This window comes from Myxine glutinosa, chromosome 1, assembly GCF_964187855.1.
Source record: "Myxine glutinosa chromosome 1, kmMyxGlut1.1, whole genome shotgun sequence".
Lineage (NCBI taxonomy): Eukaryota > Metazoa > Chordata > Myxini > Myxiniformes > Myxinidae > Myxine > Myxine glutinosa.
The window spans coordinates 223,646,959-223,668,806 of record NC_136261.1 but is presented as its reverse complement, the minus strand read 5'-3'; positions in this window follow the sequence as shown (position 1 = coordinate 223,668,806).

Below are 21,848 nucleotides of genomic sequence, written 5' to 3'. Positions count from 1 at the left end.
GTAAGGACTCGACTTTGTTATCCCTTTTACGCCGCACCCAGTGACCCGATGCCCACATCACTAATGGATTTACGATCTACGAACCGCGCTCTTTGTTTATCACGTACAGCCATACTCGAAAAATCTGAATTAGCCGACGTTGGGACCCAAAAGCATCCGATTAACTGCCGATACGACGCCATCTTATGACGCCATCGTATTGGCGTCTGCTGGGCGAAGGCGAAACGAACCGTCCGCTGATTGGACAGTCGAGTGGTGTGATCATGGGTGGTGTGAACCAAATGGTCTTTTTATTCCCTTGAACATTTTAAATTAGGATATATAAGGAAACGTCTTTATCGTCATTTTAATAAAGTTAAATGGAGTGACGTTGCGATACTCGGGGTGCGTTGCATAAATCCTCGTAACTCAGAGAGGTGTAGCAGGTGGCGAAACGTAAGGAAGCTTAAAGATAACGAGCTGAAAACAGACGAACGATATGTCAATCTCTTTCTACACCGAATGGAAATAAAAGTATGAGAGCGGGCAGGCATGGCCTGAGCACTTCGAGCAGAGAGGACTGATTGGACTTAACTTAAAGAGAAAAAATTGGAGCTTAACGGAAGAAGAAGATCCCATGAGCGCTGCCGTCACTTATCGAGGTGTGTTGAGGTCTGAAGAGATTAGGTGGTTTCTAGGAGCGATTTGCACCTTTTTACTGCTTGAGGTGAGTTCGGTTCGTGGTTTTGTGACTCGTAGATTTATTAATCAAAACACGGTCACAGTGGCGTCAGGCACTGTGACCGTGTATGTGACTCATATTCGCGATTACCACAGAAGCACTTCGACGGGGAGTATCTATATAATAATACCGTCTATATAATAATAGCGTAAGGACTCGACTTTGCTATCCCTTTTACGCCGCACCCAGTGACCCGATGCCCACGGCACTAATGGATTTACCATCTATCCCCTATGCCATCCATAATGGTACACTCTATCCATACGCCACATCCTCCCTTCCGTGGATGTTCCACGGGTTTCGGCTTGTTATTATTATTACTAGCAACGGTACCCGCCCTATGGGCGGGGCTTCAATTGGGAAGCCCAAATGAAAAGGTAAAATATCAGAAATCGAAGGCCTTTTTTTATTTTAAACGATTCATATAAACATCCGTTAAATCATATCACACGCAAATCATCAAAATCTAAACAGAATCTTACTATAATTCACCAAATGTCCCACAGTGATCGATACACAATGATCGTGATCGTGAATCGTGATCGATAATCATGTGCACAATCACTATGTCGTATGTATTCCCGATACGTGTTTCCTTCAGTTGAAATGGGTTACAATTCTCTCAAGCAGGGATTCAACCCGTGCCTTTATAAAAGGTCTTTGTCAGAGGTCACCGAGTCCGATCAGTGCAGCTGTGCAGCGATCGGTGCAGCCGTTTGTGCGGCACCCGGGAAAACAACATCGTCACAATGAAAACATCATCACAATGAACGTTATGCGAACGCGAATGTTATGCGGGAGTCCAAACCTGAGAATGCTGTAGACTAAGGCTGGAATTGGGAAAACTAAATAGCCTATTTTACTCCTGGATATCCCAGGATTACCCACGCAAAATATCGTTGCGATCGGTTCAGCAGTTTTTACAGTACCTTCGAACGGACAGACAGACAGACAGACGGACGGACATTTGGTGAATTATAGTAAGATATGAATTACTATTTTATTTGGAGATTAACACAAGACAATTTAGGAACAGTAAAGACAATTTCACCAACTATGTTTTTGTTGTGTCCACATTCCATCGGCCCATCGAATGCAGAAAGGGGAGTTTGGCCATGTAGTACCAACACACAATTACATTCTCTTTTCAAAATATATGGTGGGATTTTTTATGTAGACAATGTTAATGAAAATTGGACAAACACTTATTTCGTCATCCCAACATTTTCATGATCCAAGATGAAGCATTCCTTCTGGTACTGGATAAGAAAAGCAGTTTTAGTTCGGTCTGGCAGAACCCAGATGAAACATATTAGTGTTAAGCTCTCCACTGATTGAATGTAATCTATCTATATATATAAAAGAAAGTTTTTGTTTGTTTGTTTGTTTGTCTGCACGCGCTATCTCCTGAACAGTGAAAGACAGGAGGAAACCTCTGAAACAAAAAATGTCCGGACGGGCCCCGGGAAGGTTATAGGCTAGGTGGCGAGGCCGGTCGAGGCCGCCTCGGCCGGGCTGGGCCCATTTAGCAATTCAAAGCTGAGCTGAATTATTGTAGTCAATCTTCTACGGCCGTGAGTAAAAGCTGAATTATAGTAGTAAATTCATTCAAAAAGAACCAAAAATGTCAGGACGGGCCCCGGAAACGGTTATCGGCTAGGTGGTGAGGCCGGTCGAGGCCGCCTCGGCCAGGCTCATTTCGCAATTAAAAGCTGAGCTGAATTATAGCAGTCAATCTTCTACAGCCGCAGGTAAAAGCTGAATTATAGTAGTAAATTCATTCAAAAATAACCCGGGCAATGCCGGGTGCTTTCGGCTAGTATACCATATATAAAAGGGCTGTTGGTCTTGTCTGTGTGTGTGTCTGTGTATCTGTATGTCACCATTTTTCTCAGAGATGGCTGAACGGATCTTCGTCAAACTTTAAGAGGTTTGTCAGTGAGTTTCTCGGAGTGTTTTAAGCATAAATAAATAAATAAAAGTTTTTAAAAAAAAATTTAATTAATAAATAAAAATCGCTCAATATTGCTGAAGCCTTTTTTAAAATTAATGACAGTTATATACAAGTACACATTCGTATAAATAAATACAAACCAATCACCAGACATTTGAACACAAATAAATCAAACAATTCCAGAATTGTATGAAGTTGGTAGTCAGGCTTCTTCTTTTTCCTGTTCGGCATCACAATTAACTCAGAAACGTGATGAATGGCACATTCACCAGCATATATTCAACTAAAAGGTGATGAACCCCGTTCCACTCCACCCACTCCCTTCATCACCCCTCCCTCTCCTGCCTCCTCCCCCCCACCAGGCAACGCCGGGTACTCCTGCTAGTACCAAATAAAAGGGTTATAAATAATATTTCACACAACTGACAATTCCCATGACCTTATTGGTATGATTGTGCTTCCAACAGGAAACTTTATCCTCAGAATAGTTAATCACTCAGGTCGCCATGATTTGACTGGTGTGAAACGACTTTTCACTAAATTACAATTTGCTTTGAGAGATTGGACCAATCGCGGGCAAGTTACACAAACAAATAAAATATATTAAAAACTAGTAAAGATCCTGTCAAAAATGACAGGTTGAACAGTTTATTCAACGGTGCATCCTCATGAGTGTGCCAAAGCCTGAAGCCTCAGCCAAGTGGTCTCGTGTCAGGTGTGTTTATATCTTCTTTATTTATTAGAAATCTTATGGATGTAAATGAACACTCGTTTTACTCTGCACGCATTGCACATCACATGCAGCGAATTTTACCTCCCTGATCCTTGTATTTATTATTATTTTGAAAAAACGCCTTTGTACACCGCCCTTGAGGCTCAGTTTGCAAGCCACCATCTACATTTCCAATAGAAGAGACGTAATTACTCTTTTATGGAAAATGTTTTTCGAGTTTGTTTTATCCTCAAAAATAGGACGTAGTGAACACACATTCGTGTTAAAAGATTGGCCTTTAACACCAAACATACACCCCAGGGTAATTATATGTTATTACTTGAACTTTTGTTTAAAATTATTATTAATTTCTTGATCAATAATCTGCAGATAATTGCATAACGGTTGATGATTCAAATCTGCAGTCTCTCCCCAAGGGTGTATTTGATCAGCTGGTGAACTTGGCAGACCTTCGCCTGAACAGAAACCAGCTGTCGTCTCTCCCAATAGGCAAGAACAAGGAGAAAAACAATGCTCATGGAACGAAGTGCAGGAAAAAGCTGTTTGTTCCAATCGTTAATATTTCTGCCATATTTGTGTGTGTGTATATATATATATATTTATAAACAATAAATATATATATATATATATATATATATATATATATATATATACACACACATAAAGAGTAAAAACAATATCTTCCACATTTGTCACACTCGATCTACTCCCTCAAGATATGGTGATCAATATCAAGGTGGTGGTTGTGTGGTAGACTATATCAAGGTAGATCAATATCAAGGTAGTGGCTATGTGGAACATGTGGTTCACTTATATATACGGCCATGTAGGTCACTATATACAGTCACGTGAAAAAGTAAGTACACCCCATGTAAAGTTTTGACTTTTTCAACATATTTCAACATACAGCTATTTGATCTTCATTTCAACAATATTGAGAGATAAAGGTGATATAATATAACAAATATCATGAAACATTTACATTTTGTGGTCGATTGTATAATTTAAATAAACATAAATGCAAATTTCGCATGTGGAAAAAGTAAGTACACCCCTACATTTATCACTACTTCAAATACCTAAAATTAGAATCAGGTGCACCAGCTCAGGTGCAAATGATTAGAACATCGTTAGAGAAGATCTTGGAGGAACCTGTCTTATTTAAACCTCAGACATTTAGTTTTGGTTGCTCTTTGTTGTTGAAGAGACGTAGGTCAAAGCCCGGATTTCAAAGCCTCAGATTCCAAGTAGGTCTTTGTTGTAGGTCAAAGCCCGGACCTAAATCCCATCGAGATGTTGTGGGGGGATTTGAAACGAGCTGTGCATGCAAGAAAACCCTCAAACATCGCACAGCTGAAAGAATTCTGCATGGAGGAGTGGGAAAAATTTCTCCCAGTCGATGTCAGAGACTGGCAGACAGTTATAAGAAACGCCTACTTGAGGTTGTTTCTGCCAAAAGGGGCAATACCCCCTATTAGAGCCAAGGGTGTACTTACTTTTTCCACATGCGGCATCACCATGCCTAGATCAAAAGAGCTCTCTGAGGCCTTCAGAAAGAAGGTTATAGATGCCTACGAGTCTGGGAAGGGATTTAAAAAGATCTCCAAACAATTTCAAATCAATCATTCGACTGTCCGGAAGATCATCTTCAAGTGGAGAAGATTCCAAACAACTGCCAACTTGTTCAGGCCAGGCCGCCCCAGCAAATTCAGCCCGAGAGCAGACCGCAAGGTGCTGAAAGAAGTCTCTAAGAACCCCAGAATGTCATCACGGGACCTACTGGTAGCTCTTGCCACTGTTGATGTCAAAGTGCACGAGTCTACCATGAGAAAGAGGCTGCACAAATTTGATCTACATGGGAGGTGTGCCAGGAGGAAACCTTTGCTGTCCAGAAAGAACATCAGGGCAAGACTAAAGTTTGCCAATGAACACCAAGGCAAAGACCAGCACTTCTGGAACAATGTGCTCTGGATAGATGAGTCAAAGGTAGAGCTATTTGGCCACAGTACCAGAAGACATGTTTGGCGAAAACCAAAGACAGCATTTGACCACAAGAACCTGATACCAACTGTAAAGCATGGTGGTGGAAATATTATGGCTTGGGGCAGCTTTGCTGCATCAGGGCCTGGGCAGCTCACCATCATATAATCCACTATGAATTCTTCATTGTACCAAAGGGTGCTTGAGGATAATGTGAGGCAAACTGTCAGAAAGTTGAAGCTCAACCGAAGATGGACTTTTCAACATGACAATGACCCTAAACATACCAGTAAATCCACCAAGGAATGGCTGAAAAGAAAGAAATGGAGGGTTCTGGAATGGCCAAGTCAAAGCCCGGATCTAAATCCCATCGAGATGTTGTGGGGGGATTTGAAACGAGGTGTGCATGCAAGAAACCCCTCAAACATCGCACAGCTGAAAGAATTCTGCATGGAGGAGTGGGCAAAAATTTCTCCCAGTCGATGTCAGAGACTGGTAGACAGTTATAAGAAACGCCTCCTTGAGGTTGTTTCTGCCAAAGGGGGCAATACCCCCTATTAGAGCCATGGGTGTACTTACTTTTTCCACATGCGAAATTTGCATTTATGTTTATTTAAATTATACAATGGACTACAAAATGTAAATGTTTCATGATATTTGTTATATTATATCACTTTTATCTATCAATATTGTTGAAATGAAGATCAAATAGCTGTATGTTGAAATATGTTGAAAAAGTCAAAACTTTACATGGGGTGTACTTACTTTTTCACGTGACTGTATGTATATATGTATATATATATATATATATATATATATATATATATATATATATATATATATATATATATATATATATAGTTACCGATCGCGGATTAAGATGTTATTTTACCGAGCGGTGGTATTGCCGCGACCGTTACAGGATCCCTGACTCACCCGATTCACCCAGAACTTTGGCCGGATCGCACCGCAGCTGCTCAATGAGGGGAAAAGACTAAAACGACGCATGCAAAGAGGAAAAGGAATAAAACGAATAGACGGACAGAAGAGTAATTGGATTTATTATTTACACAAGCAAAAAGGAGCAATCAAGGTTTATTTACAACACATAAGACGCAGGTGACACAGTGAAATCTTTAGCTTACCTACACAAGCTTAATTAACCCAGGACAGAACAAACAAAAGACAGACTCACGCGGGGAATGACAGGAATGGCAGGAGGTGGATGGCTGGAGGTGAACGCTTGGTGGAGCCAACGCGGAGCTTGGTGGAGCTTTGGTGGAGGTGAACGCTTGGTGGAGCCAACGCGGAGCTTGGTGGAGCCTTGGTGGAGGTGAACGCTTGGTGGAGCCAATGCGGAGCTTGGTGGAGCTTTGGTGGAGGTGAACGCTTGGTGGAGCCAACGCGGAGCTTGGTGGAGCCTTGGTGGAGGTGAATGCTTGGTGGAGCCAACGCGGAGCTTGGTGGAGCCTTGGTGGAGGTGAACGCTTGGTGGAGCCAACGCGGAGCTTGGGGGGTTGGTGTGACGGGTTCTCTCTCCTTCCCTCACAAGCTTCAGGACTCTTTCTCTCTCTTTCTTAGTCCCACCCAGTCCAACAACTTCCTCTCTTGCTTAGTCCAACTCAAGGCCTTCCTGTCTTCTGATCTCCTCCCTCCTCGACTCCTCACCGCAACCAACACAACCACTGACCGCCACCACCGACTCCTCACCGCAACCAACTGACCACCGACTCCACTGACTGACTCTTCACGACTCTCTCTTGACGACCAACTCTTTGTGACCAACTCACTTGCTTCCTGCGTGTGCGCCTTTATAACGCCTCCGGCGATTAAGCCGCCGGCCTTTTGGACACGCCCATCGGGGTGCTCACCTCGGCCCTGGTTGGTCGCGCGACCCTCTGGCTCCGCCCTTGATGACGACGGGCGGGCACGCCTTTCTTCTCCGATTCGAGCACATGGTCAATGGCGGTTATTGGAGGGGAGGTAATTGGGAATCGAGGCTCGGCAATCACGAGAGGGGATGTAAAAGGAAATGGAGATTTTGGGGATGGGAAGGAAAGGGAGATTTTGGGGATGGGAAGGAAAGGGGATTTATTCTCTTTCACTGGTGCAATGGAGTACTTCAATTAATGGGAGACACAGCCTTACCCTAAAACACAGAATAAGAGATAACTATCAACAGGGGTATTCTATTACTTGGCTGACGTGTATGCTTGTGGACTAATTATGGGATGCCCTTTCACCTTTACACAGCTCCGGAGGTAGGGGGGTGCAGAATAAACAATAATAATAATAGTACAGCACACAATCAAAAAATATACAGTCCTCATCTCCGCAACACTGCACCCTCCTCCTCTTAGGCACGTCCCGGGCCTACAACTTTTATTTTTAGTGTGACACGTAGGTGTAGTTCCCTCTACTTTTAACCTGACCCTGAGTGCGACAGTTTTAAAACATAAATAAATGTGTCCCGCTGCTCCATTGCACCCTGCCTAACAGACTTACGCCCACAGTTAACCGAATTGCCGAATGGTCTTCAAACTACACACTGACGGTGGGAAGCATTATTTACACTTGACGCTACTTTTATTTACAAGACTAACCCAGGACCTGTAATTGTTCTTTCTGGGGAGGAGACAGTCTGCTCTGCATCGACGCACCATGAACGCACCCAAAAACGCACCAATACAAGCACCCTCAAGCACCAATCGGTGCACAGTCATCACTGTTCATGAATAAAAATAACCAAACAACCCCTAACCCTGCAGGTGATCTCTTGCTCTTCGGCTCCCTCTGCTGGTTATTATTATTTGGTCTTCCAGATGTTGTCATTCCTTTGTTTTGCTTACTGGCGGCCTATTTGCATTAAACTTGCACCCAATGTGTCCTTTTTATTTATTTTATTTATGGCCCACAGGGCCGACTAGTGTGGTTCACCTGTGGGGCATCGGTGCCCCGTGGCCAAGGTCCGCCAGCAAGATTTCGGGCCCTCATGGCCGGTTCCAGCAGAGGGGCCATGCCCCAACCCATGGGGTCCATAAGTGGTGCTCGGCCGCAGGCATGTGGTCCATAATGTGGTGCATCGATGCAGACAGCTGGTTCTGGGAATTTCGGGCTCACAATGGCCGACCCACGCACGCTCCCCTCGGCACCCAATGGCGCACAGGTCATGTGGGAGACAAAAGGGGAAAGACAATTGAGCGAGGGGTAAGGTCACAAGGGTACACATCAATAAGGCAATGCAAGGCGAAATGCGTACGGAGGGCGAAGTGAGAAAGCTCGTCCCTACCGTACGTCACCCCCCTGTCACCTACCCTACCCTTGCCCTTGCCCTTACCACATATGTACAAAAATCTACACATTTACAAATTCGTCACTACTGTCACGTCTTCCCCATATTTCCCCTATACCAAATTCGTCTCCACAATCCCTCTACTTCAAAATTTGCCATCACCAAATTCATCATCAATCCTCATAAGGAGGCAGAGATGGAACATCAAAGCACAATGTCACACCCACGTCATGATGCGTCTCACATTCCAAAACATTTGCATCAAAAATAATTAAACATGGCATGGTGCGGAGTACCTGTCACCTCAGGTGAGTGGATGCAGATGGTGCGAGGAGACTTCATCCTAACTACTTTCTAAATGACCTTAACACACTTTACACTACCCGGGGTCTCTCCCTGCCAATCCATTGGCCAACTTACACTATGGGTTCTAAAAACCAATTCCCATTGACCAAACTGTGGTGCTTCTCAATTTGGGGTCTCACTCCCCTGATTCATCTCCCGGTGCCCTCGCACAATTTCTGGGCTGCGACATGTAGCTCTCCCAGCAGGTCTACCCACCTGCACACCTCCACCACTGCAGTTGCCACCCGAGCTTACCTAGCTCCTCACCCTAACCGAACTAACTGGGGAAGGCCCTCTCCTGGCTCTGTCACCCCCTGGTGCCCTCTGTCACTGGGCTACCCGGGTCCGTCCTCCGGATCCTCGGGCCCCATCCACAACTACCGGCTCCCAGAGCCCACCTGCGGCCTCACCTGGCCGACATCCTCACAGTGGTGGAGTGCCCAACCAACTACACACACTAACAGGCTACACGCCCAGCCATTTCCACAACACTAATGCACCCATCCACAGACCATTCTTTCACCCGCACCACAGATGCCAATAGCCAACCACAATTTACCTGTACCCTCTACCTAACACTTACACTACCCGCCCCGGGTATCCGTGATGGGGGTCCACTCTTCCCCCATTCACACCTTCGCACCATCCACTCCACTCCACAATTTCCACCATACTCACTCCACGACCATCCATTCCAATACTCCATACCATTTATTCCATACGACCATTTATTTCACACAACCATTCTCCATTCACCTGTTGTTGCACACCTGTGCAATCACCTGGTGCCACCTGCACCCTCCTCCTCTTCCTGGACCATTTGGTCAACACAACATGCAATCACCACTACTCCCTCATACACTGCTCCACACACCTGTTCAGTTGCACACCTGTGCAATCACACCTGTTCAATCACACCTGTTCAATCCTCACACACACGGCATCATCTCAGCTAACTACTCCCCTCTGAAACTTGCACTTCCCAGTCGCCCCTTTAAACTATTGCGCTCCCACGTCATTATCATCCACACTAAACTACCTGCGTCCCCACTACAGGTATCAGTCACTAACTAACCTTAACGTCACCTAATGTCATCTTCGCTAGATCCCTATCAATATAACCTAACCCACCCGGGCTAGTTTTCACTGCCATCAACCCCATAAACTATAGCGCATTTGCCCCACTCTGTGAGGGATGGTGGATTTGCCATCCGACCACATCGGGGGTCTCTATCAATTTTGCTCGTCCAAATTCCAACCAATTCAAAAATTTTCCATTTACTGCCAATTCTACCCATCATCTGCCTTTTTCTAATTTCGGGGCCAAAACACTATCCTCATCACCCGTCTACTTATTACATCCTCTCGGTGGGCCAATTCACGTCTACAGCCCGGCTTCGTACAGCCGAGCAATGATCGCGGGTTCTTTGGTGCCGGCGGCTGGATGCGTCCGGCACTCGGTGCAGGGACGGGGGCTTACCTGTGCCGAGATCCCACGCACCACCTCGGCGTGGAGCCATCCAATGTCCCGATCTCGACCTGCCGGCACGTCTCAATAGAAAGTGGTCGCCATGACGACCCTTCCTATCGGGCTGCCCTTTCCGCCTCGTGGAGCCCGGACGCGGCCGTTCCAAGCGAGGCACAGCCTGGATCGCGTACGGCGGTTCTTTCGAAACCGCTGTGGTTCGGATCCCCGCTGGTCCTCGCGGCACGCGAAGCTGCCCGACGCGCACCGAGGGCCCGATTCGGCTCTAAGTCGTTCTAACCTCTAACCCGGTTACCGTCGATGCTTCACCTGCATGCTTACAAGCATACGCTACCCCTTTCTTGCTCATACATGCAGCCGTTTCCATGCTCCTCGTCGTACCTTTTCTTACACACCTCGGTACACTCATTCCGCTCACCGACTTGGTCACACACCTGACCACCGAACACCTTGGCACACATTCGTCGCTCGCACACCTCACCAACACACCTCTTCGCGCCCCCTCCTCGGTCACCTCCTCTGTGACAATCACAGGTGTGCTCTCACTCGCACACCCAACCACGTGCCTCACTACCAATTCCAGCGTGCATTCCCACTCACGCTCTACCATTCCAGGTGTGCATCCTTCCATTCCAGGTGTACATCCTCGCTCACCTGTCACAACCAACTCACGCTCCTTGTCACTCTCAATACTCTCACCACCACTCTTGACAACGCACTCACCCTTACTCCCGACAGCGCACTCTTTCCTCATGCACCTGTCCGTTACACACCTTTCTCGCGCACACTCTTGCGCACATTCTCCCGTTACACCCTCTGTAACACTCACCACAGGCGTGCATTCTCCCTTACTCTTGACAGCATGCGCTTCCCCCATGCACCCGTCCGTTACACACCTTTCTCGCGCATCCTCTTGCGCACACTTTTTCGTTACTTCCTCCGTAACACTCACCACACCGCGCTTCCCTGTGCTCCCTCGCACACGCGCTTCGACCAACTCGCTCCTGACGGCACACTCACTCCTCGGCGTGCACTTTTTCCTCACACACCCCATGGTCGGACATTCTCGCACACCTCTTTTTTCGCACACCAGACCTGTCGCACACTTCACCAATGGCCTCTCACGAACACCCGGATCCAAACCAATCCCCAAGCCGACTGAAGCTTTCCTCACATCATATACATTGCCACTCACCTCCGTACCTCGTCTCCGCACCTCCTTTGCCACCTGCAAACTCTTTATTTGGTTAGTGAGCATCACATTATGAGTTGAGCACCGACCTTGTACCAATTCCATTACCTCCTCCTGGATTTCTCTCTTAGTTTCTGTCCGTCTCTTCTTAATTTCACTCACCTCTTCTTCCACTTCCTCTAATTTTTGTTTAACCTCTTTTATTTCTCGGTGCGTCTCCTCAAGTTCGTCCTCTAAGGCTACCGTGACCGTCTCTATGTGCATCCTCACCTCTCGGTCCTTCGTCTCCATTATCTCTGTCACCTCGTCCACCCTCATTGTCAGTTCCTCACGTACCATCTGACATTGCCTCTGCGTCGCTATTAATTCGTTTTTAATTTCTTTTTGTGTCGCCTTTAACCCTCCTAGTACCGCAGTGTTCTTTTGAACCTGCTCCACTAGTTCTTTTTGTCCCTCCGTCAGCTGTTCCACCTCCTCCGTCAGATCTTCTATTCCCCCTTGTAACTTTGCCGTATTATTCCTCACTTCTTTCTCCATACGCTTCTCACCTCGCTTTACCTCCTCGCGTAGCCCCGAAACCTCCTCACCCACACCTCGTCGTATCTCCTCCTTCATCTCCTCCCTTTCTTTTGTAGATGCCGCCCTCATCTGTCCCAATTCATCCCTCTGAGCATCCAGTTTGGTTTCTACCCCGATTTTTACCTCCTCTATCTGCTCTCCCATTTGTTTAATTTCTCTGGCGGATTGCTCCCCTATCTCCCGCAATTTGTCTTCCATCCTATTTTCTAGCCCCATTAACCCATGTTTCACCTCTTTTATCCCGTTGTCTAACCCCTCAAAATTATTGTCCAACTTCTCACCGGTACCCCTCGCTTCGTCCCTCATTACCCCCATTTGGTTTCCCATTACCCCCATTTGGCCCTCCAATCGCTCACTCTGCAGTTTGAGGGACGCCTGCATTTGCGCCATAAATTGCTCCATGAGGGCCTGCATTTGGGCCATCCCTCCCACTTGTGCAGCGGGTGCGGCCGCCGCTGCCCCAACCTCGTGCGCAAGAGCGCCATTTTGTGCGCCTGATACCCCCTCAACCGCCTCCTCATTGCTCTCCTCCTCCCTTTCTTCCCCGAGGTCCAGGGTCGATTCTACCCCGTCTATCTCTCCCACCGGCATCCCGTCGCCTTGACCAGCCATGGCGCGATTTCAAAATTCGGGTTTTGTAAAACAAAACAAATTTCGGCCGCTCCAAATTTTGACCAAATTTTTTCTAGATGTTGTAAAAATTTGGTTCGGGCCCCGAATCCCACTCCTGACACCAATTGTTACCGATCGCGGATTAAGATGTTATTTTACCGAGCGGTGGTATTGCCGCGACCGTTACAGGATCCCTGACTCACCCGATTCACCCAGAACTTTGGCCGGATCGCACCGCAGCTGCTCAATGAGGGGAAAAGACTAAAACGACGCATGCAAAGAGGAAAAGGAATAAAAGGAATAGACGGACAGAAGAGTAATTGGATTTATTATTTACACAAGCAAAAAGGAGCAATCAAGGTTTATTTACAACACATAAGACGCAGGTGACACAGTGAAATCTTTAGCTTACCTACACAAGCTTAATTAACCCAGGACAGAACAAACAAAAGACAGACTCACGCGGGGAATGACAGGAATGGCAGGAGGTGGATGGCTGGAGGTGAACGCTTGGTGGAGCCAACGCGGAGCTTGGTGGAGCTTTGGTGGAGGTGAACGCTTGGTGGAGCCAACGCGGAGCTTGGTGGAGCCTTGGCGGAGGTGAACGCTTGGTGGAGCCAACGCGGAGCTTGGTGGAGCTTTGGTGGAGGTGAACGCTTGGTGGAGCCAACGTGGAGCTTGGTGGAGCCTTGGTGGAGGTGAACGCTTGGTGGAGCCAATGCGGAGCTTGGTGGAGCCTTGGTGGAGCTGAACGCTTGGTGGAGCCAACGCGGAGCTTGGGGGGTTGGTGTGACGGGTTCTCTCTCCTTCCCTCACAAGCTTCAGGACTCTTTCTCTCTCTTTCTTAGTCCCACCCAGTCCAACAACTTCCTCTCTTGCTTAGTCCAACTCAAGGCCTTCCTGTCTTCTGATCTCCTCCCTCCTCGACTCCTCACCGCAACCAACGCAACCCACTGACCGCCACCACCGACTCCTCACCGCAACCAACTGACCACCGACTCCACTGACTGACTCTTCACGACTCTCTCTTGACGACCAACTCTTTGTGACCAACTCACTTGCTTCCTGCGTGCGCGCCTTTATAACGCCTCCGGCGATTAAGCCGCCGGCCTTTTGGACACGCCCATCGGGGTGCTCACCTCGGCCCTGGTTGGTCGCGCGACCCTCTGGCTCCGCCCTTGATGACGACGGGCGGGCATGCCTTTCTTCTCCGATTCGAGCACATGGTCAATGGCGGTTATTGGAGGGGAGGTAATTCGGAATCGAGGCTCGGCAATCACGAGAGGGGATGTAAAAGGAAATGGAGATTTTGGGGATGGGAAGGAAAGGGAGATTTTGGGGATGGGAAGGAAAGGGGATTTATTCTCTCTCACTGGTGCAATGGAGTACTTCAATTAATGGGAGACACAGCCTTACCCTAAAACACAGAATAAGAGATAACTATCAACAGGGGTATTCTATTACTTGGCTGACGTGTATGCTTGTGGACTAATTATGGGATGCCCTTTCACCTTTACACAGCTCCGGAGGTAGGGTGCGCAGAATAAACTATAATAATAATAGTACAGCACACAATCAAAAAATATACAGTCCTCATCTCCGCAACAATATATATATAATCAACGACATAACAGCGTGACGAGCGCTGTCCCGATCTCCTGTGGACCGAAGTCCAAGACCAAAGCGTCACCTCCGACCCAGAGGCCTCAGCCCGGCCACTCTGTCAACAGACAGAGATTTATTCATTGGTGCCCATTGGCTAAACATCAAGCAGAGCCACTAATCCGATTTCGGGCTTATTAACCTGTTTTGGGGTCACAGGAAAGGCCTGCCTTTTTTGCTTGTGAAAAAAGGTAAAAAGTCAAACATTTGAACAGCCTTGGACGTGCACCTTCACCCCATGGCCAAGGCACAACGTCAACAAGGCTGTCCCAATAACATTACACATGCGTCTCAACCCCAAGGGGGAAGCACATGGTCATTCAAACGCATGCATCATGCCCCTGAAGGGCCACAATGCATGGTCATACAATTGGGACCACTCCTTTTAATAGGAGTAAGACCCCTTAATCCACCAGCAGGGCATTACTCCTGCCAGGTCCGATTTGCATGCCGGTCTACCGCCGTTGTTTTGGGGCCACAGCTAAGGCCTGCCTTTTTTGCTTGTGAAAAAAGGTAAAAAGTCAAACATTTGAACAGCCTTGGACGTGCACCTTGACCCCATGGTCAAGGCACAACATCAACAAGGCTGTCCCAATAACAATACACATGCGCCTCAACCCCAAGGGGGAAGCGCATGGTCATTCAAACACATGCATCATGCCCCCGAGGGGCCACAATGCATGGTCATTCAATTGGGACCACTCCTCTCAATAGGAGTAAGACCCCTTAATCCACTGACAGGGCATTACTCCTGTCAGGTACGATTTGCGCCATCGTCAGGACGGCATACTGCAAAAAAATCTAACCAATGAGGACCAAAATCGTCTATTAAGTTGATCGAGGCACCTCCTAGCTTTAATGGTGAGCACCAGCCACGAATTATGTCTCACACGGTAAATACCGCATAACCCGCAAGGAACCAACAGCCTGTCTGCCACACAGACCATCGTTCCCGCCAGTGCAAACCAAAACCAGGGGGTGCGGTGCGATCGGCGGGGATAATAATCAACGACATAACAGCGTGACGAGCGCTGTCCCGATCTCCTGTGGACCGAAGTCCTAGACCAAAGCGTCACCTCCGACCCGGAGGCCTCAGCCCGGCCACTCTGTCAACAGACAGAGATTTATTCATTGGTCCCCATTGGCTAAACATCAAGCAGAGCCACCAATCTGGTTTTGGTTTGCACTGGTGGGAACGATGGTCTGTGTGGCAGACAGGCTGTTGGTTCCTTGCGGGTTATGCGCTATTTACCGTGTGAGACATAATTCGTGGTTGGTGCTCACCATTAAAGCTAGGAGGTGCCTTGATCAATATATATATAAATATATATAGTGAACCACATAGCCATATATATAAGTGAACCACATGTTCCACATAGCCACTACCTTGATATGGTCTACCACATAGCCACCACCTTGATATTGTTCACCATATCTTGAGGGAGTAGACTGAGTGTGACAAATGTGGAAGATATTGTTTTGACTCTTTGGAGAATACCAATAAAATGTTATCAACTCAGAAAGATGCCAGTTCATGGACATGGGCTTCTCACTACATGAGACTAAGTGTAGGTCAGCCCAAAACTGAAGGTAGCCAGATATTTGTTAATGATCATGATGAAATGATGAAACAATGATGAAACATGGAACTTGGGTTAGTGTTTTTCCTTAACTTTTGAACAAAGAATTCACATTCTTTGTTTTTTATATCCCACATACTAGAGTTTATATCCCACATACTGTGTGGATTTGGCGATGGTGACTAATATCTTAATTCATTATAAAATACAATTGATGACTCCAACTGTCTTTTTTCCCTTATGTGATTTATACATAATCTCTTGCATGGGCCTGAGATCACTGCTTAAAAAACTAGATTACATTTGAATATGTGACTAATATAGTTATAACATTTATAAATCTCTGACCCTGAATCAAAACAAGCTGCAGAGTCTACCACATGGAGTGTTTGACAAACTGACTGAACTGAAAACTTTGTCCCTGAATATCAACCAGCTGTGGAAACTTTCCACTGAAGCTAAGATCTGAACAACTAGAGAGTTCATAGAACGCCTTACCCTGCGCAATTTAAGTCTATAATTCAAATGAAATAAAACAATGATTTAAAAAGTCATATTTTTAACAATTCAGAAGTTTACTGCTTTTTTTCATACCAACTTATTTAAAATGTCCAATTATTGCAAAACTGTAGATTTTTGGAAGCTGTAAGAAGGTGATTTGTGTTCTACAGTGTTCAGGTGCAGGGTGTCCCCACCTAACGTCGTCCCGGTTAACGTTGTTTCGTTTCGTTATAACGTCTATACTAATTAGCTACCAAGGCTTCACAGAGCATCGTGATTATTTACCTGTAACTCGCTATTACAGCATCGGTTATAGAAATATCATGGAAAGCCTTCAGCGCTGCTTTGAAATTTAAAAGGAAAAGAAGAGGCAGGGCAGCAAGCATTGATCCTTTTTCAGTGAGGGAGGAAAACGGTAATTTCAACAACCAGCAGATTAGCTCTTTCACGAGCCTCGATTCAGTATACAAAAAAAAAAAAAAAAAAGAAAAAAAAAGACCACGTCAAAGCAAGGGGAAGAACTCTCCAGATCGAAATGACTCACCACCTCCCATCATCCGTCAGGAGATTGCATTATTGTACTAAAGGGTGATTTTTTGTTGTTTATATCACATTTATTTACAGTACATTGCAATGTACAATACAGAATATATAAACAATGAAATGTGTGTGAATTCACTTAACGTCGTTTCACTTTACGACATGTCTTCAACAACGTAACCAAGACGTTAAATACGACGTTAACTGATTGACCAAGTGCATATAATTCGAATTAAATTAAATAAAGGTAAGGAAGTTTACCTTTATTAAGGCAATGTCTTTTACACCACATTGTTTAACACTTTACACAAGTTATTCGTGCCTGTTGTTGGTGTCCTTTAAGACTTCCTGAAAAAGTGTTTCCTGTTTGATGTGATTTTCAACTTTGTTTGACTGCCAGACAGGTGCATCTGCCAGATAAATTATCTCACTTCTCTCTGCGCATGTGCGATCGGAAACGAATTCAGAGCCAACATACTGCTAAGCTACAGGTTCGCTTTCCGATTCATGTTCCAATTCGTGTTCAAAATATGGCATTCAATTCAAATTAAGCTGTTCCTCGATCATAAACTGACATTTGTAGATGGACGGACAGACAGAAGTAAACCTATTGCTTAACCTGCTTTTTGCTTCACGTGTGCGGGGTAAAAACCATTAATTTCCATATTCTGTTTAGACTACTACAACGACAAGTAGTCATTACTGTAATGAAATTGTGCCTAAGTTGAACCCAGGTGCTATGCGGTCTCTGTCCGCTGCGTGGCAGTTATAAGAACTCGGACAGACAGTGCTACGACTCATTCCTGTGACATTTATTCTGTGTAATGTTGTGCATACTTAGATGGTGCGTATTGCTCTTTGTTCCAGGCTTGCTTGTACTAGTTGCAAATCCTTTACTGATTCCTATGAATGCTGAATATTGATATGTTGCTTGATGATTGTCTTACAGGTATTGCTAGAGATCGATTCAGAATTAAACTCACAATCTGGGACAATGTTGTAACTCTGGTTTTTACAACAATTAATTCTGAATCCCTCTCTTGTCTTGAACGGGATCACCATGACTCACAAGTTGATACAAGTTCCAATCTTTGGAGCTGACCCTCAGGCGCCGGACGTGTCTGCTCAGCTCCTGCATTGGCTGAGTCTACTGACCAGCTATCTGGAAGCGCAGGAAGGGCTCACAGGGGTAACCAAGCTCGTGGTGCTGAATTCCCACGTCAATCATACAGTATTTACGTACATATCCCAGTGCGGTACGTACGACGCCGCCGTGGAAGAATTGAGACGAATCTACATCAAGACTCAGAGCGTTGTCTATACTCGATATCTGCTCGCGTATCGGCGACAAGACCCATCGGAGACCATCGATCATTTTGTTCAAGAACTTCGCCAATTAGTGAAGGACTGTACTACTGAAACACGAACACATGAACAAGTATGTGATGATTTAATGAGATTGTTTTGTTTCTGGACTTTATTCCCCTACCATTAGACAGAGATTACTTGAAGAACCAGATTTGACGCTGGAAAAAGCTCATAAATTATCGCTTGTGTACCAACAAGCTCAGACTCAAGCCGAAGCATACGATCGACCGTACGTCACTGCGGGATTAACCGACGCGACACGACCGGAGAGAGCTACCGTGGAGCAAACGGATGCTGCACCTTCACCGGAATCAGGGCCAGCGGATACTCCCGAGGATCTCGACCCGAGTGTGACAGCCGCCGCCGTGGCCGCCCCCTCAGCCGGAAGTAACGCTAAGTGCTTTTTCTGTGGGGACTGGAATCATTTAAGGGCAGTTTGTCCGGCGAAAGAAGTGACGTGTCATTCGTGTTCTCGAAAAGGACATTTTGCAAAGGTTTGTTGCTCGTCACGGGGCTGGCGAACTCGCTCGACTTTGAATGTGATTCTCTCTCCGCCCGAGAGACAATTAGCACCCTGCGCGACCTTGATTGGGATCCCATCCCCGCGCGGGCCCAGCGCTGCTCGCACGACCTTGACGAGGATCAACGCGCCAACGAGACAATCGGCGCCTCGCTCGGCTCGAACGCCCTTAACTGGTATCATCTCCCCGCGCAAGCCTCGCTCGGCTCGAACACCCTTGACCGAAATCCTTTCATCGCCTGAGCCATGTTCGGCTTTGGCTTCACGATCAACGCTGGCTGGTGTCGAGTCCACATGTGCGGCTCGAGCGCCCCCTCTGGACGACTCGACGACTACAGGGCCGCCTGGACTGTCCAGCGCTGTTATCCCACTTATGATTGAAGGGCAGAACGCCAATGCCTTAATCGACATGGGTTCTACGGATAGCTATGTCGATTTACAACTCGTTCAGAAGCATGGCTGGTCGATTCTCGGGACAACATGCAGGATTTTCATGGCTTCCCAAGGGCTTTGGCTCTGCACTTAAGGGGAATGCCGACTGAAGCTAGTGATTAATGGCCGAATGTTTCCGGATGTGCACTTAATGGTCTTACCAGCATTATGCGCAGAAGTGTTGCTGGGACATGATTTTCTCTGTCGGCATGGGCATTTGGAAATGGAATGTGGTGGTGCTGATACTCTTGCTGTGTGTGCTCTTTGAAGGGATGGAAATTGAACCACTGTCGCTGTTTCCCAATATGACTACTGACTGTACACCGGTTGTTAAATTGCGACGCTATTCGCGGGCTGACACGCAATTCATTGCTGAGGAGATTGTGCGGCTGTTAAAGGAGGGCATAATCGAACCTAGTGGATCGCCTTGGAGGGCCCAAGTTTTGGTGGTGCAGAACGACATGCACCGCAAACGCCTGGTAATCGACTATTCGCAGACGATTAATCGGTTTACACAATTGGATGCCTACCTGCTCCCAGGAATGGTTTCTCTGGTTCGTCAGGTGGCACAGTACTCGGTATACAGTACTTTAGATCTCCATAGCGCGTATCATCAGATTCCAATCTCGGAGGCTGATCGCATCTACACCGGGTTTGAATCTGGACAGAGGTTGTACTAGTTCACCCGCCTGCCTTTTGGGGTCACCAATGGGTTACCCTGCTTCCAAAGGGCTATGGACGACATCATTGCTATGGATGGCTTAACCGATGTCTTTGTTTGTCTGGATAATCTCACGGTTTGTGGGTACGATCAAGCTCATAATGATGCTAACCTGAAGCGTTTCCTCAAGGTTGCGCACAAGTACCGTCTGACTATGAACGAGGCTAAATATCGCTACTCCGCTCAAAACGATAGATCTCCTGGGGGTACACCGTGACCCACGGCACTATCACTCCAGACAAGGAGCGACTACGACCTTTGCTCGACATGGCCCCGCCACTCGATTGAGCTTCTTTGAAGCGTGCTCTCGGGCTTTTTGCTCATTACTCGAAGTGGGTTCAAAATTTTTCTGACAAGCTTCGTCCCCTCGTGGATTGCAAGGCGTTCCCCATGGCTCACGCTGCTAAGGCCACTTTCCATGGCCTGAAGTCCGACATACAGTCACGTGAAAAAGTAAGTACAACCTCTGTGCTCTGTCCTTTGTGCAGCCTCTTTCTGCTCGTTTCAAATGCTCTGTCCTCTGTGCTCTGTCCCCCAAATATTCCTACAGGTCGCACAAGATCTGCCAGCAAGCCTCTGATGGTTAAACTGCCAAAATCTCGGCTCTCTGCTCACCTTCACTCCTTCATTCCTCTTTTCTCCCGCCTCTGGAACAAACTCCCACACTCCCTTCAATCCCACTCCTCCCTCCAGGTCTTTAAAACAGCTGTTCACCACCATCTCTTATCTTCCCCCATCCAAAACCTTGATCTTTTCTACCCCCACTAATTCACCCCAGATCCACCTTGTTTGTAATTCCAACTTCTTTCCTGGTAGTCCTGGCAGTGTCCATATGTTTTATGCCTCTCCCACCCCCTTTCCCATGCCTCCCCCCCAAAGCCCTCTCCCTCCCACAGTTCTCTCGATGTCTCCATGTCTCTCGGTTCCTGCTCTCAAATGTTGTGTTTGTGTCCTTCCCCCTCTCTCCCCATCTTGTCTACCGCTCCCGATGCTTTTTGTTTTATGTGTCGGTTTGTCGGTTATGTGTCGGTTTGTCGGTTTGTCTTTCTGTGTGATAAATGTTCGCTCCTTCACGAGCCTCGATCTTGTATACAAAAAACAAACAAACAAAAAAAACCCCATGTAAAGTTTTGCCTTTTTCAACATATTTCAACACACAGCTATTTGATCTTCATTTCAACAATATTGATAAAGGTGATATAATATAACAAATATCATGAAACATTTACATTTTGTAGTCCATTGTATAATTTAAATAAACATAAATGCAAATTTCGCATGTGGAAAAAGTAAGTACACCCCTACATTTATCACTACTTCAAATACCTAAAATTAGAATCAGGTGCACCAGCTCAGGTGCAAATGATTAGAACATCGTTAGAGAGGATCTTGGAGGAACCTGTCTTATTTAAACCTCTACCATTTCGTTTTGGCTGCTCTTTGTTGCTGAAGTGTGCGGCATCACCATGCCTAGATCAAAAGAGCTCTCTGAGGCCTTCAGAAAGAAGGTTATAGATGCCAACGAGGCGGCAAGGGATTTAAAAAGATCTCCAAACAATTTGAAATGAATCATTCGAATGTCTGGAAGATCATCTACAAGTGGAGAAGATTCCAAACAACTGCCAACTTG